Consider the following 14,745-nt stretch of genomic DNA (forward strand, 5'->3'; position numbering starts at 1 on the left):
AAAACATTTGGAAAATTAGCTAGCCACAAAGGATCTACAACTGACGACTCTTGTCTCTGATTTTGGAAACTCCTGCATGACATGTTCCCCCCTGGCTGACATTAGCTCTCTCTCCCCTCCTGTACTACTGCACCTCTCCTAAGCAGAGCTGTGCTTGATATTCCTTGATGACACATAGGAACATTATAACAAGAATTAAATATAGCTCAATAAAAGTTTCTGAACTGTTTTTGCCCTTAGGACCTGTCATTTTCAATTTCATTTTGAATAATAAACAGTACTGTTTAATAATTTACCATTCTGAAGGTTGCAGAAGAGTAATTACCAAATTCACCAGAATGTCCAAAGCCATCCTTTTAAAGGAGAACTTAAATTATTTGATCTTTTTTAACATCACATAGCTTTTGCACTCACAACATGAACTATTTGCATGGCATCTGCTAGCATACGTATTAACTAAAGAGTTATCCAAATGGAGAATTGTGCCAGTTTTATTAAATGGGCGATTTAAAACTGTTTGTGTTTAAACTGGTGCAAAAGGCTGTGTGGCCCTTCATATGTCAGTTTAAGAGTAACTTATTTCAGTGTAGTTTAAGTTGTTTAGGAACTGGTTTGAGCTAAACAAGCATAAGCCACTTTTAAACGGAAATAAGTGTCCACACAAGGGTTTGCAGTGATTTAACAGTGCAAGTAGACAAGATCTAACCAGTCATTTAAAGGAAATAAGCACATTGTCAAAGAGACATTGTGGAGTTGTTTAGACCACCGAGTTTAAAAGATTTCTAAAAATATTTTCACCAAACTCTTTATATGAATAGAAATGTTCCCACAATTTTTGTTTTTTAAAAAGACAATGAAAATCTTTTTCTGGATTCCAGTGCATCCCTGCAGTATTATGAGTCAAAGCATAACGTTGCTGTGCTAGTGCGTGAGAAGCTGAAAATGAAATTGACTCCATTGTGAACCAAAAGTGGACCTGGACACTCCTGGAGAGGGAAATTAGACTGAAGTGCAGAGAATATTATTCTGTTCAGGTCTACATAGGTTTTTGAACTCTGCTTCTCACTGTAGTATATAAGCATCTTGCAGTAGTGCATTAAGTAGTGCATGATTACACATCTGTTGTGTTGTTTTTTTTCTCATCTGCTCTCCAGAGGGAGAAATGTGCATTGTAGAGTGTCTTTTTTTTTTTTGGGAGTGTCATGGTTTTTTGTTTTTTTTAAATATGTATGCACATTCACTCACTTTCACCATCCCAAAGCCCCATTGCTATGTCTTTATATTAGAGAGGGCATGGTTAAAAAAATGCCTTGCACTTGGAATGGAAAGTGGTGTGGTTTGTGAGGGTCTTAGTATCTAGGGGAGTTCATTCTACAGTCTCAGATGAGTCCAGTAGGAGGTTCTCACGCACAGACAAGCTTTGCTCTTAATGTTGAGAGTTCCATTTTTCAGAGGAGTGTAGTTGTCAACTATACTCTTTGTCCTGGAGGTTTAAATGATCTCTTAGGTGTCCTGGGCCCAGCTCATGAAGTGAAGACAGGAGATCATCCATCAGTGCCACTAAAGTGGTTTCCATTCCATGTCCTGAATCTAAATTGAACCAAATCTAGAATTTTAGCTTCAGTTAGATAAGCTTGTAGTTGGCCTTTTGCTATCTCCTCTATGAGCTTGCTCAGGAATGTGTGCGTCACTGGTGGCAGCTGGCTAGGACTGAAGTATCCAGGGTAGGTTTTGTCAGGGTTGGTTGGACTATTGCATGTTTGAAGGAAGAAAGGAAGATTCCTTCTTTGAATGTTGCATTGGGTATTTAAGTCAGGAGTGGGGCCAGCTGTTCATGACTCTCTTTCACACTCCAGGAAGAACATGGGTCAGATTCACAAGTCTTCAGTCAAAATTCTTTTAGGTTGTCCAGAACTTCTTGATGAATGAATGTACTGAATTCTGGGAATGCAGCCAGGCCATTGCTTGGTTGATTCAGGCTGAGTGGAACCATGAGAAGCATTCCCAGGTGTGTGTGATTTGTTTCAGCAAAGCAGGATGGTAGTTCTTCACAGAGCTTGGTGCTAGGCTCTGATACAGGCTGTTAGCATTCAGGATGAAGGAAGCAGTTTACCATCCTGGATAAATGCTTGTGGAGGGATTTGGCAACCTTAATGGAGGCTGACAAGAAGGTTCTCTTGGCCTGTAATACAACCTTAGCAAGAGTTTTGAGGAATTTGTTTCATCCTGTCTGAATCTGCCTTTTCTGCTATCAGTGTTCAAGTTTCCATCCCTCTTTTCATCCAGCCCAGGGTATCAGAAAATCAAGGAGGTCTGTGGTGGCAGTGGGGAAGAAGGGGCTATTTGGTGTGTCTGTGGGTAAGGCTGGTATAGGATAGTAATGATTCATCAGCTCCTCAATTCCTCATCCTGTGGGTGGGTTGCTGTTGTCCATCATTTAGCGGACTTTGGAACTTGTTGGAATCCTCAAGGGAGCTGTAGTGAGAGCAGCGCTCCTCACAAACTAGGAGGAGCCAATTAACAATTTATTGAGTATCAGCCGAATCCTGTCTCTGGGGCCTTAATTTTGACAGGCTGGAGAGAAGAGATCCCCTGTTCCCCACATATCCCACCAAGAAGAGGGCCACATTAAATTGCTGCCTGCTTGTACACAGTGAGCAGCATCAGAGTGGCATATGGCAGGAAAGTGTTGCCTTCTTGAGACATTTACAGCAGGTTGCCTGGTATCCTGCCCCCACTTATCTTAATTGTTTTGTTTTAGTTTTAACTTAAGTAGAGCATTATAGCTGTTCCTGCTGTAGCTCTTCATATGACAAATGCATAGGAGGCAGCCTTGGGTGGACCTGCAACTTGATATTGCTACTGTAGAGAAGTTCAAAAGCTCCATTCTTATTTGCAGCTGCCACCCCATTTCTGTGCTGTGACTAGTTGCTATCTTGCATTGAATTGTGCAACTCATTAGGGAGCATGAAGCTGTTCCCGGGTGAGTCTTCAAAACCATGTAACTGAAGAATAGGTGTACAGTGCTTGGGTTGCAAAGCAAATGGAAGAGACCAAAGGCCATTCCCAAGAAAAGGTGGAATAATCCCAAACAAAGGTTAGTGGGAGGGATTGTGTGGGGAAGTTAGTTAATTTTTGTTCTGTTTCTGTAGTCGCTGGATAATTTGAATCTCAGGGTAACTGACAAGTCTGTTTATGTATTCACTTACTTTAAAAGCTTTTTGGGGCACCCATCGAGCTGGATGGGAGTGGGGGGAGGCGGCACTGTTTTATGGTAGAGCTGTAAAAGTCCAAATAGGTAAATGGGGCCAGAGGAAGAAGAGAAACCTGATCCTGGAAATCTGCAATAAAAATAATTCCATTTAGAAACTGTTATGTTTACTTTTAAATACCATTATTTGCTTTAAAAATGTCCTTAGGAACTATTTTACATGGCACAAGGATGTTTGGAAACTATATTTTAAACTTGCCATAATTTGTTAATGAAAAAGCTCATATTGTGATCACAGTGAGACTCTTCAGATGGCGCTGCAGTGATTAATGCACACCTTGGGTACCTTGAAGGTAGTCTACTAGAGCCCATGTGTCACTACGCACCTGAGATATTCATTAATCAGCGCTACCACCCAGCCTGTTGTCTCCATGATTGATTAACGTCTGAGGTATGTTCAGACCTTTGTGGCTAGGAGACATTTAATTTTTCATGGAATCAGAAACCCTAGATCTTCTGTCTGTCTGGCAATTTTTATTTCATTTTATTGATTTGATTTGTTTGTACCAATAGCATCTAGACGTGTGACATAGATTAAATGCAAACAGATGTTAAATGGAACTATCTGCAAAAGGCTGCATAAACAGCCCTCTTTCCTATACTGCCTGCATCTAACCCTAAATAGCCCTTGTAGGGTCTATAGTTAAGAAATGACTGGCCAAAAATATGTCTTGCAGTGCTCTTTGAAGGTCAGTAAAGCAAAATATGGCAGTCATCCAGAAGGAAGGTGCTGCCATGACAAAAAATTCTCCACAGAGCATGCCCTGTATCTGAGTGCACATCTAAGGAGTGATTGAAAGAGCATTTCACATGATGATCTCAGCCATCATTGTGGCACATGGAAAAGAGGCTGACCAACTACATTTCAAGGAAATAAAAACACTGCACGTGGAACAAAATACAATACAAAGATTATTTTAAAGGAACTGACCCCAGTCATACACAATGTAAAATCATACCACGTGTATTGGAGTATATGGTGTTTTGCATGATTACTGACGAAATGTGGAGAAAGGTGTGCCCTGTATTGATTTGAAAGGAATGTATGATGGTGGGTTCATCACCCTGATGAAAAGAGAGACAATCCCTAAAGTAATTGGGTCCAAGACAAAGCACGGCTTCCTAGGTTAGAACCGACACCTTGAATTGAGTCTGGAAGCAGATGAAAAGCCAGCGTGCAATTTGCAGAACACAGTTCTAATGGAGCCAGATGAGAACAAAGTTGTTCTGTCACAACCTTGACATTAAACTTCCCCAAAAATTTGTTTCTATAGTGAATGGACTTTTCTTGGTGGCACTGGTTACTGGACAGTTGAGTCTTATTTTAGGGCTAAGCCAACTGAATGACAATGTGATTGGCGGGGCACAACAATTTACTGCTTTGGATACTTTATTTTTCGTGGGAAAAACAAGTGTTTGTTTAGTCAAATAAGGAGATGCTGTTTCAGGATGATGCACAAAAAGCTGTATATTAATTCAGTTAAGGACACTTAAGTAACTTTTTCAACATTTTAATTTTTTTTTAGCTTACGCTCAAAGTGCAGGTTGAATTAGTATATATTTTTAAAATATTTTTCTAGATCATATTCCTGTGCGCTATGGCTTTTTACAGTACATTGCTCCATAAAACAACCCTTAAACAAGAAAATAAAAAATAACATTAAAAAGGAGTCCACAGTTTATTTGTTTGACAGTGATGACTAGAGGCTACCACCAAGATTAAGGGCCTATTGTGCTGCACAAATGCATTGATGTTAAGAGACAGAATTTTCAGCCTAAATAGGCAAAAATGAGAAAAGGAAGAGTTATTCCCATTTTTCAGATAGGGAGCTGAGGTACAGAGAGATTAAGTACTTGCCTACAATGGGGAAAGTACATCTGAATTATCCTTTAAAAATGGCTTGGTTAAACTGCATTAAACAACTGTGTGGAGGCTCTTATTCTGAATTTAAATAGTTCTAATTTGGTTTAGTTTACAATGAATTAGACTTAAACCAAATTAAGGCCACTTTAATTCTGAATATGCGTATCCACACAAGTTGAATGCAGTTTAACTAATCCACTTTAAATTCATATCTTTAGTTAATTTATATTAACTTTCCTGAATATCCTTGTGTATACAATCCCCAAGTGTCATATAGGAAGCCTATTGCAGAAGCAGGGATTAAACCCAAATCTCAAACCTACATCTTCTGAGTCCCAGTGCAGTGCAGTGCCTTAGCCACAAGACCATCCCTACCTCAATTTAGAATGAAAATGTTCAAGGCATGTAAATGCATATTTGGAGAGCTGAAAATTGTGGAGAGGAAAGCAATGCCAAATTTAAAGACAAGCACCTAGATGGGCAGAGGAGGACTGGATAAACCTGTGTCAGCTCACTTACATTAAAACAACATTGTTTCTTTTTAAGGCGTTCATATGTGCTTGTTTGGGTGTGATCTGTGCCTCCCAGTAAAGCTAACTAATGTCTTTTGTTTGTTAAAATGTGTTACACTTTATTCTTTTCCTAAACATTTAGTCTCAAAATAATAATCCACATTATGACTGCATTAAACAATGTGAAAGGCTCTGTTTCAGCATCAAATTGAATGTATACCTTTTTTCCTCCTGCAGGGTGGAAAGTTTTCTTGTAACTTTCAAATAATGTGAGGAGACACCACATAGTTTTTACATGGATAAGCTAAGTATCAGGTAGCAGAGTGATAGCTTTGGAAAATAAGTTCCTCTGAATTGTTGGTTTAGATAAAGATGAGTGACCTTTAAAACATTCCTTAGAAAAACTACGAGAGTCTTGTAGCACTTTAAAGACTAACAAATTTAATTTCTGCAGGCATAAGCTTTAAGTGGGTTGCAGCCCACGAAAGCTTATGCCTGCAGAAATTAAATTTGTTAGTCTTTAAAGTGCTACAAGACTCTCGTTTTTGCTGTATACAGACTAACGGGGCTACCCCTCTGGAATTTAGAAAAACTGTTATCAGCTGTAAATGGCCCAAGCCCATCTGCAATTGGTATCAGCAAGAGCTTTAAGTGTAACATAATACTGTATGTATGTGTTTTGCTTTATCTTGCTGTCTTAAGCAGGTTGCACAAGCCAGCAGCTACTGTGTGCTTCCAAAAATCCTTTGGAATCAAATAACAAAACAGTCTTTCTTTCATGAAACTTTGAGTTTTAGGGCCTGATCCAAAGCCTACAGAAGTCAACAGAAACTTTCCCATTGACTTCAGTGGCCTTTAATCAAGTCCTTATTCCGCAAGCTGTTGTCTGTTTTACCATCAGTCCTTTAGCTATTGCTGTACCACAGCACAAAGGTGTTCTGTGGTGGGGTGGAAGATGCTTGGTAACCTGCTACTTCTGACACAGAAGTTCTCAAATCTTTTTTTCATAACAGATACCGCACCTTAGCAAATTGGGAGTGGAGGTGCCCACAAGACTTTCACAATTCCTTGACATCCTTGTAATAGCTACAGTAATTACTTATGTGGAAAAGAAATTGTAGGAAGGTATTTAATGTATTTCTAGCTTCTTTTCATGCCATTTAGATTGACAAAGGTGCCAAATATCCTTTTTTCCTCTTTCATTCAGGATAGGATAAATATCCAGATCCTTTTGAAAGTCTGGAGTATATACACCTCTTACATGATGCAGATATATCATACCACACCACATGCAATGATTGTAAGGAGAAATGGGAAGTATGGGTAAAATAATATTCTGGTTTCTTTCTGAGTACTGCCAAAGCATCATATTTCCATTTTGCATAGGCAAAACTAAATTTATTGTATCACCAATTTATCCATCCTGTAAGATGTTCATTGCCTTCAAATTCCTTGATGTATTTTTTTACTGGGAATAAAAAAAAAAACTTCAAAGAGAGAATGTGCTTGCTGTTTAAGTCATGTCACTTTAAAAAATCGCTTTAGTGAAGTGATTGACTGCCACTCTTATTGATGATGATCAGTTTATATTGTAACACCTCACCACCACTCAGCACTAGGGATATTGTACAAATAGTTAAAACAATAACAACTTTTTTTATTCAGTGATTTGTTACAAACAGTCAGAATCATTGGTCTTGTATGTTTTTCTTCCTCATGAATTTTGAGGTTTTTTGCTTGTGAGTCTGAATTTGCAAATAGTGAGATTATCATGACATAGGTAGAGGAAGATCCTCCTTCTCAATCATATCTTATTGTGGACATAAGATTTCTTCCATTGAGATTTCATTTAGTACCTATGGCATTTAGTGGACTAATTAAGGAGAAAATGTTCCCTTGACATAACATCATAGATGCTACCAACATACTTTATATTCAGAAATGGTTATTTGTAGCTTAATGGATCAAAAATATGTACTGGAGAAATGTATCATGAAACAAGGAAATAGTGGAAACAAAGGACAAATCATTTTGTTCATAAAGACCGTATGATGGGCCTCTCTGGGGCAATGGTACCAGTTGCATCAAGTAATTTAACAAATAACACAGAGGTACTCATTAGAGGCACTAAATGAAACCTATCACTTTCTGCTAGCAAAAAATGGCAGGCCTGCTTGTGTATTTTGTTTGTTTTTTCTCCTTAACTTTAAGATCACAGTGTTCTTGAGACGTATTTTAAATAGCCTCTATGCACTGAGCATAGTTTCACTGATGGGATAAATGTAAAGTGCCTTTCCAACAATACCCCATGATACTGGGGAAGATTTTTAATACAATTTCAGCAAAATCCTATTTAAACTGTGCTGTCCCTCTCCCTGTATTTTCCTTTCACATTGTTGCTGATTTAACATAATATTTGTATGGTGAAGCTTTCTCCATGAAAGATCATCTTTCATGATTCATCTAGCAGAGCTACAATATGGTATTTGCAATAGGGTAGTGAAATGTAGTGATGAGCATGGGAATATAACATTATGGAAGCAACCAGATTTCATAGGGGAGAAAGATGCTTCATTTCATGACTATTAACGTGAACAAGGCAAGGCAAGCATATTCTGGTGCTGCATTCAAAGGACAGAAACACCATTACTCACTTTGACTTTTCTTTGTCCGCTTTTGTTGCTGCTTATGTCATAGAATGGATTTTTTTAAAAGTATACTGAACAGAATACTTGTTTAATTGTTATTTTAACTGACTAATTTAAATGCACAAAGGGTCATAGTGTATTTTTAAAGACATAATGTAGGAATTGGAATAAAAACCTGCCTACCTATGTGACTACATTGTAACTTTTTTTTTTCCTGTTCATTTAGCGGTTAAATTGATTATTTTCAGCATTGCTTTATGCTGCCTGCTAACAGTCTGAGTTTGAACAGTTTGTAAGGGAAGGCAGGGAATAAAGTCCAGGGATTTTTTTTAAAGGCAACATAGGCCATTTATGCATTCCAAAAGCAAAAATTATGGTTGTCTGCCTCAGAGAGAACTTTTAGTCAATTAAAAAGAAGTCTTTCCTGGCACAGTCAGTTTAGGGATACTTAGGAAGGGGAATAGATTTTGATCAAAGACAGGATAATAGGTAAGATCCCTCATTGTGACTCCCAAGGTCCTTCATTCAATGCAAACACAGAAATATGGGTTGATTTATGGTTCTGAAAACATTTTCTTCAAAATGAAAATCAAACAAGTCTTTTTATTGCAGTAAACAAATCTAATTAACAGCAGTAAGTAAATGGCTTGGGTTCTTTGCTTGCTGGACTATTACAAGAAGCCACTGTGGTCTCTCTCTTTAGCTTATTTTTTTCCCCTTGTAAACTTGTTTTAGCACTTACTGCTATGAAGCTTTGTGAAATTATCACGGTTTACTGAGTGGTTGTCAACATGGAAGGAAACTTCAAGTGTATTTGCAACCCCCATAAAATGTAGATATGTCTATCTCCGTTGAGTAAACAAAGACTAAAACAAATACAGGCGCATCTGCAAATTCTTCTGTTAAGCATTTTGTATTCAGCTTTAAAGTTGCTCCATGTGACTCTAACCCTGAGTTATGGGAAGCGAAATATATTTGGTGAAGCTTTCAACTTTGGTATAGAATTGTGGTAATCTGATTTTTCTCATGGGATCCACCATGGTATTTTAAAAAACTACTCTGCAAGATAATTCATTGGGGTAGGATAGTGCCTTTGACTCCCATCCTGCCAATAGTGTTTGCCCAGAAGCTCCAGCAGGAGCAGCAGAATGAAACTGACGATCATGTCAGTTTTACTGTGCTCCTTCCAGCACCTGGAGGATGAGTTCAGTACTACAATAGGTACTGGTCTTATGAAGAGTCAGACAAATGGAGAGGGGAGGGGAAGGGAAGGGAGACTGACAGAAGAAGGGGAGGACATCAGCAGAGGCCCAGGAGTACATATTTTAGGACAGATTTAATGGCATACAAATTCCAGAGTCCAAAAATAAACAGAATGGAAAACCCCCCAAACAATTTGCAGTTTGTGTTCACCTCCCACATTGCCAATTATCCAGTTTCAAGGTGCAATTTGCAAGCTTCAAACTACAAAAATATCCTAGGAAGCTTAAAAGTGTGTCTGTTTCCCAGATTAAAACAGCAATTTTAAGATTAACAGTTTTGTGCCTATGGCAACAGCAGAAATGGGAGAGGTTAGATGTACACACTTCCACATGGGAGGTGAAAGGCTTTATTCCCAGAGCTCCTTCTGACTACCAGCAATTACCTGCATTAAAAGTGGGAGCTGAGAAACTAGTGTACAGTGTGCACTCTAAATGCACACAATTTTTCTACACTCTCACCAGCCATCTGCACTTTGTTTCCCTCCCTCACACTTCTTTTTTTTTTTTTTTTTTTGGCATCGTTCTTCTCTGCCTTTTTTGGTCTGTGTTCTGGGATTCCTCCAATTAATTTCCTCTTTTACTCATTTCCTCTCAAAGGCCCTGCATCCAGAAGTGATCTTCCCTCTGGTCAAGGAAGGCTGGACAAACTTCCTTTTGTAGCCCATAATGCTGCTCTTTTAATTGGCCAAAGGGAATAACTAAAGAGCAATGCAAGGAATTCCTTCCCTCCAGGGGAGGGATACTCTTTTCACAGTGCTCCTAAACCATTTTTCTGGTGATCTTTCTTTGTTTCCTCTATAGTGCTTATCACCATAAGTTTCTGTTGGCCCAGGAAAGGGAAACTCTAGAACAACTAAAGAGAGATTTCAATTTAAATAATCTAATTCTAACAAAACTCAGAGAAACTTCCATACTGTCCTAATAATGTTGCTTAACACTTGAAGTACTGCACTTTACAGGTGCAAAATACCATGCATAGATTAACTAATCCTCAGAAATGTCCATGTAAGGTAGACAGACCACAAGTAATAATCTTCAATAGTGCCTGAACATCACCACTATGGACTTCTGTATTGTGAGGCAATAAATAAACTCAAAAAATAATTGTTTCCTCAAGAATGGAGTCAGTATCAAGAAGGCTTGATCATTGCAAGGTTTCATGTATCATGGATTATATGTTCTGCAAAATTAATGCTTGAGACAATTAATGCTTGCAATCCTTGTTTTTTCCATACTACCTCAGTGTCATAATAGGTATCCGTTTCTCTGAGTTATTTTATTTATCACTCTGTAATCATGTTAACAGTAGTCCAAGGTTATTAAAGATTTAGGACTGGAAATGTTCAATAGCAAATTTTTTTCAGGGTGCTTTTTTTATTAGCTCACTTTATTGCTGACCAAAACAGATGGACACACACACCAATGATCAGCAATTAGTATTTTTATTTATAAGTTAGTGTTACAGTTGTTATCCTTTCCTCTAATCTAAAAAAATGCCAAGTTCTAATTCATGTGTTCTAGTTACTGTGTTTAACTATTGGATGCTTTTGTGCACACCCCTTCTCGTTAATAAGTTTGGTGTATGCTACCTGGGTGTAAAAGGAAAAAACTCTGTTGTGATGTTCTCCTCCCACAGAAGCATTGTGCATCCTCCTGAGATTCTGGGGTTTCCACTGTTTCATCCCACTCACCCTTGAGGTAGCAGATTATGTTCACCGACATTCTGGTCATGGATAAGACCATTTTCCAGAACTCATGGGAGTTGGCTGTTGATAGCCAGAGGAATTGTTGCTGATTGATACAAGGTATTTTCTGGTGAAGAGCTTTGCCATTTTTCTCGTTCCCACAGCATGCCGATGCCCAGAGTTGTCAAACATATTTGCCCTACCCTCTATGTGGGCCGTACCCCCTGACTTTCATCAACAGTTCATGAAACGTAAGCCCCTTTAGGGCAGTGGTCCCCAAACTTCTTATGTCATGCCCCCCCTTACCAGTAATGGACTCCGTTCACACATACCCCCTCGGAATCGAGGCTGGAGTTGTGGCTAGGAGTGGGGCTGGGGCCAGGCGCAGGGCTGGAGTGGAGCTGGGGTCAGAGTGTGACTGAATGGTGCTCCCTCCTCATACCCTCTGGGGGCTGTCTTGGGCCCTGCTGCACCCCGCTCCCCTGAACATTCCTCCAGGCGCTCCCCAGTTTGGGGTCCACTGCTTTAGGGAGATGAACAGTCTTGCTGCTCTCCATCAGGCCTACTACTGGATCATTGCCAATTAGGCGAACCACCTACCTTCATGACTCCTTGATAGAGGTCATACCAGGAAGAAATAATCAGAGGAAACATCAATCTGAGTGACTATGAAGATGAACCCTTGATAGCTGCATCCTGTCCTCTGTAGTTAGCTGTACGGGCCCACAAGAAGCACCAGGACCTTAGCTTCCTGTTGATAACATATTTGTAGTCAATGAGCTCTTCACTATCCATGATCTTATTGTTGACAAGGCACTTCACCTGATCTGCCTTGCAGCAACTTGGCTGGCTGACATCACAGGCCTGGTGTTAGTTCTCCTCATCTCTTCTCTCTCCCTCCTCCCCTTCTCCCAAGATACTGTAGTAACAGGTCAAGAACTAGGGAATCCAAATTTGGAGGCAGGATAGCCAATCTATTCTCTTACAGGCTCAAATATAGGAAAATCTCACCCTTTGGCTCTGTCTTGAGGGGCAAAAAGGGTGTGTCCTTCGAGTATGTGTCAGTGTGGATCCTATTGTAGATGCATAGATGCCTCATATGTGAGATCAGAGTTCTTTGAATAGCTGTGTCCATTGAAGATGCACTTGTGCCCTGTACCATCTCATGCTTCCATATGAGGGCATAAAGGGTGGGATGGTTGCAACTCTCCCTCAATTCTTTCTTATTGCCTATGGCAGTGAGACAGGACCCAATGAGTGTCCAAACCCTGTCCACTTTAGCTCTTGCTAAACTCTTCATTACCATCTCTACTTGCCATAGGAAAATACAACCAGCTCAACCCATCTGGACTGATCCCTGACAGTCTGAACTCCTGTACAGGACGGCTCAACTATTCCTGCCTCCTAGCGGACTCTGTGTCGTCAGACCTGGCAGAGGCTCTGATGGCGAAGTTCCTTGACCATGTGCTGTACTCAAGCATGCTGGCCTGGCATTCAGCTCTCTCAAGGTCCATTTCACAACAAGATTAGCATGTCACATTCTGGCTCATTCATGCTTCTTTGTCTCACGTCAGCCTTTTGCCCTAGCAGAGGGGTGGAAAGCTATTCATCTCAACTAAGATTCTGACACTTATGTTATTAGGGAACATTAATGCCTATATAAAATATTTTAAGCAATGATTCTCACTCCGTTATGGGAATATAAGATCAGTTAAGATGATTTAAATAAAATTGCTGCATCTTCATTTCTGTGATTGTCCTTATTTGAATACTTATGTTGTATGTGAATGGAATTAACATGGTGCTGTTTTGTGTTCTAACTGGTCATATATAAATGTGGTGAACACCAGAAAGAACTCCTCCCCCTCCCCCCCCCGATAAAATCAGGGCTTGAAAAATCTGCTCAGGTACATGCCCAAAGCAAGTAGGAAGCTTTCTCAGGCAATAGCCATCATCTATTACAAAATCTAAAACTTTCTTTTAAAAATTAGTGAGTTTCTTGGCCTCATGGGGGCAAAGAATAAATTTTGCATAACTGAGGATGTCTGTCTGTGGACTAAGGAAGATAGCACAACTCCAGTGGCTCTGCTGGTCATAGCTTTCCTAAGATTCTGCAGAGTTTCTGCAGTCTTGTCATTTTCACAGCCACAATTTAGAACCCTGTGAATAGCATGGGAATTGGGTCCATTTCACTCTGCTGCTGCTGCTGCTTCTTGGGAAAGTTATGAGCTATATAGCAAAGGTGGGTACTGGAGCTTTTTGCTGGAGATGGAACCCAAAACTGAAAAACAGGTGAAATTGTACAGTAGTAGAAATACCTCCTTGTAGTAACGAGAAAATGAAGGAGGGTTAGAGTAGCATTTCTTCTGAACAATGGGTCCCTATCTCTGTCTACAGCTGGTACATTAATCCTCTAGCTATTCAGAGTCTGATAAAATTTCCTATTCTATGGGTGGGTTGATGGGAGTAAGAAGAAAACAAATTGATGGAATAAGTTAGAAATGTGTTGGGGGGCGGGGGCGGGGGAGAATGGAGAAAATGTAAGGGGTAAGGTAGAGGACACCATGAACAGAAAGTGTGCGTATGAAAGGGTGGGAAAAATACATGGTTTGCGGTGGGATTTCAGTGTGTTTTTAAATGCTTTGCTGAATCAAGACCCTTCGCCATAAAATTGGGAGAGAGGGTTGCTTTTGGGGGGGGTTGATGGCACAGCTATTTTTCCACCCTCGATAGTAGGCTCAGTCCTCTGGCATGAAACTAATATGTTTAGTGGAGAGGGGAGATTGTTTTGAATTCAGAATCTTGGCATAACACTTGCAGATCAGGAAAGTGTCAGTGAATTTTTCAAGCTGTGAAAGAAATATAGTTCAGACTTCGGTTACAACTTATGAACAGTTAAGTGTCAGAAGGAGGCTGCCTAATGCACAGTGTCTGGGTTTTGACCTGTATTAGGATGTCATCTCATTTTGCATTTATATTGGCCCTACCTTTAGAGATAAACTTTGTCATAATGTATGTGAAGTAAACAGAGCTTCAACCATTAAAGTAAATAGCTGAGAAATACTGGATTAAAAGACATAATCCACTAAGTGACATTGACTTGTATAACCATAGTAATAAAAGTAATAGTGACTATGTCTACACAGCAATTAAACATCCACAGCTGGTCCATGTCCTGAATGTCTACACCACGTTTTTATAGCCATGCAGCCAGTGCCCTGTGAGCCCAAGTCAGTTGATACAGGCCACCTGCCAGTGTTTAATTGCTGTGTAGACATACCCAATATGTCTGTGTACTCCATTTGAATACTTCTATAGGAGTATTGTAGGTACTTACAATGAGCATTTATGTGTCTGCTATCATTTGAGCATATAAAGCCTGATCTATATGCAGTGCTGTACTGTTTAATTAAAGGTGTGATTTTTTTTTATACCAATTTAGTTAAACCAGTGCAGCTTTGTGTGTGTACACTCTTTTTTTATATTGGTTTAATACTGTTTTT

General features: G+C 39.6%; 1 protein-coding gene across 2 annotated transcripts in view; it reads left to right on the plus strand.

Annotated features, from left to right (window-relative positions):
- CUNH1orf21 (chromosome unknown C1orf21 homolog) overlaps positions 1 to 14,745 on the plus strand; it is a 213,008-nt gene that overhangs the window by 51,794 nt on the left and 146,469 nt on the right. The gene's annotated exons all lie outside the window — the stretch shown is intronic.

The sequence above is a fragment of the Emydura macquarii genome, unplaced genomic scaffold (genome assembly GCF_026122565.2).
Source record: "Emydura macquarii macquarii isolate MOO-44397 ecotype Brisbane River unplaced genomic scaffold, CSIRO-AGI_Emac_v2 contig_3477, whole genome shotgun sequence".
NCBI classification, from domain to species: domain Eukaryota; kingdom Metazoa; phylum Chordata; order Testudines; family Chelidae; genus Emydura; species Emydura macquarii.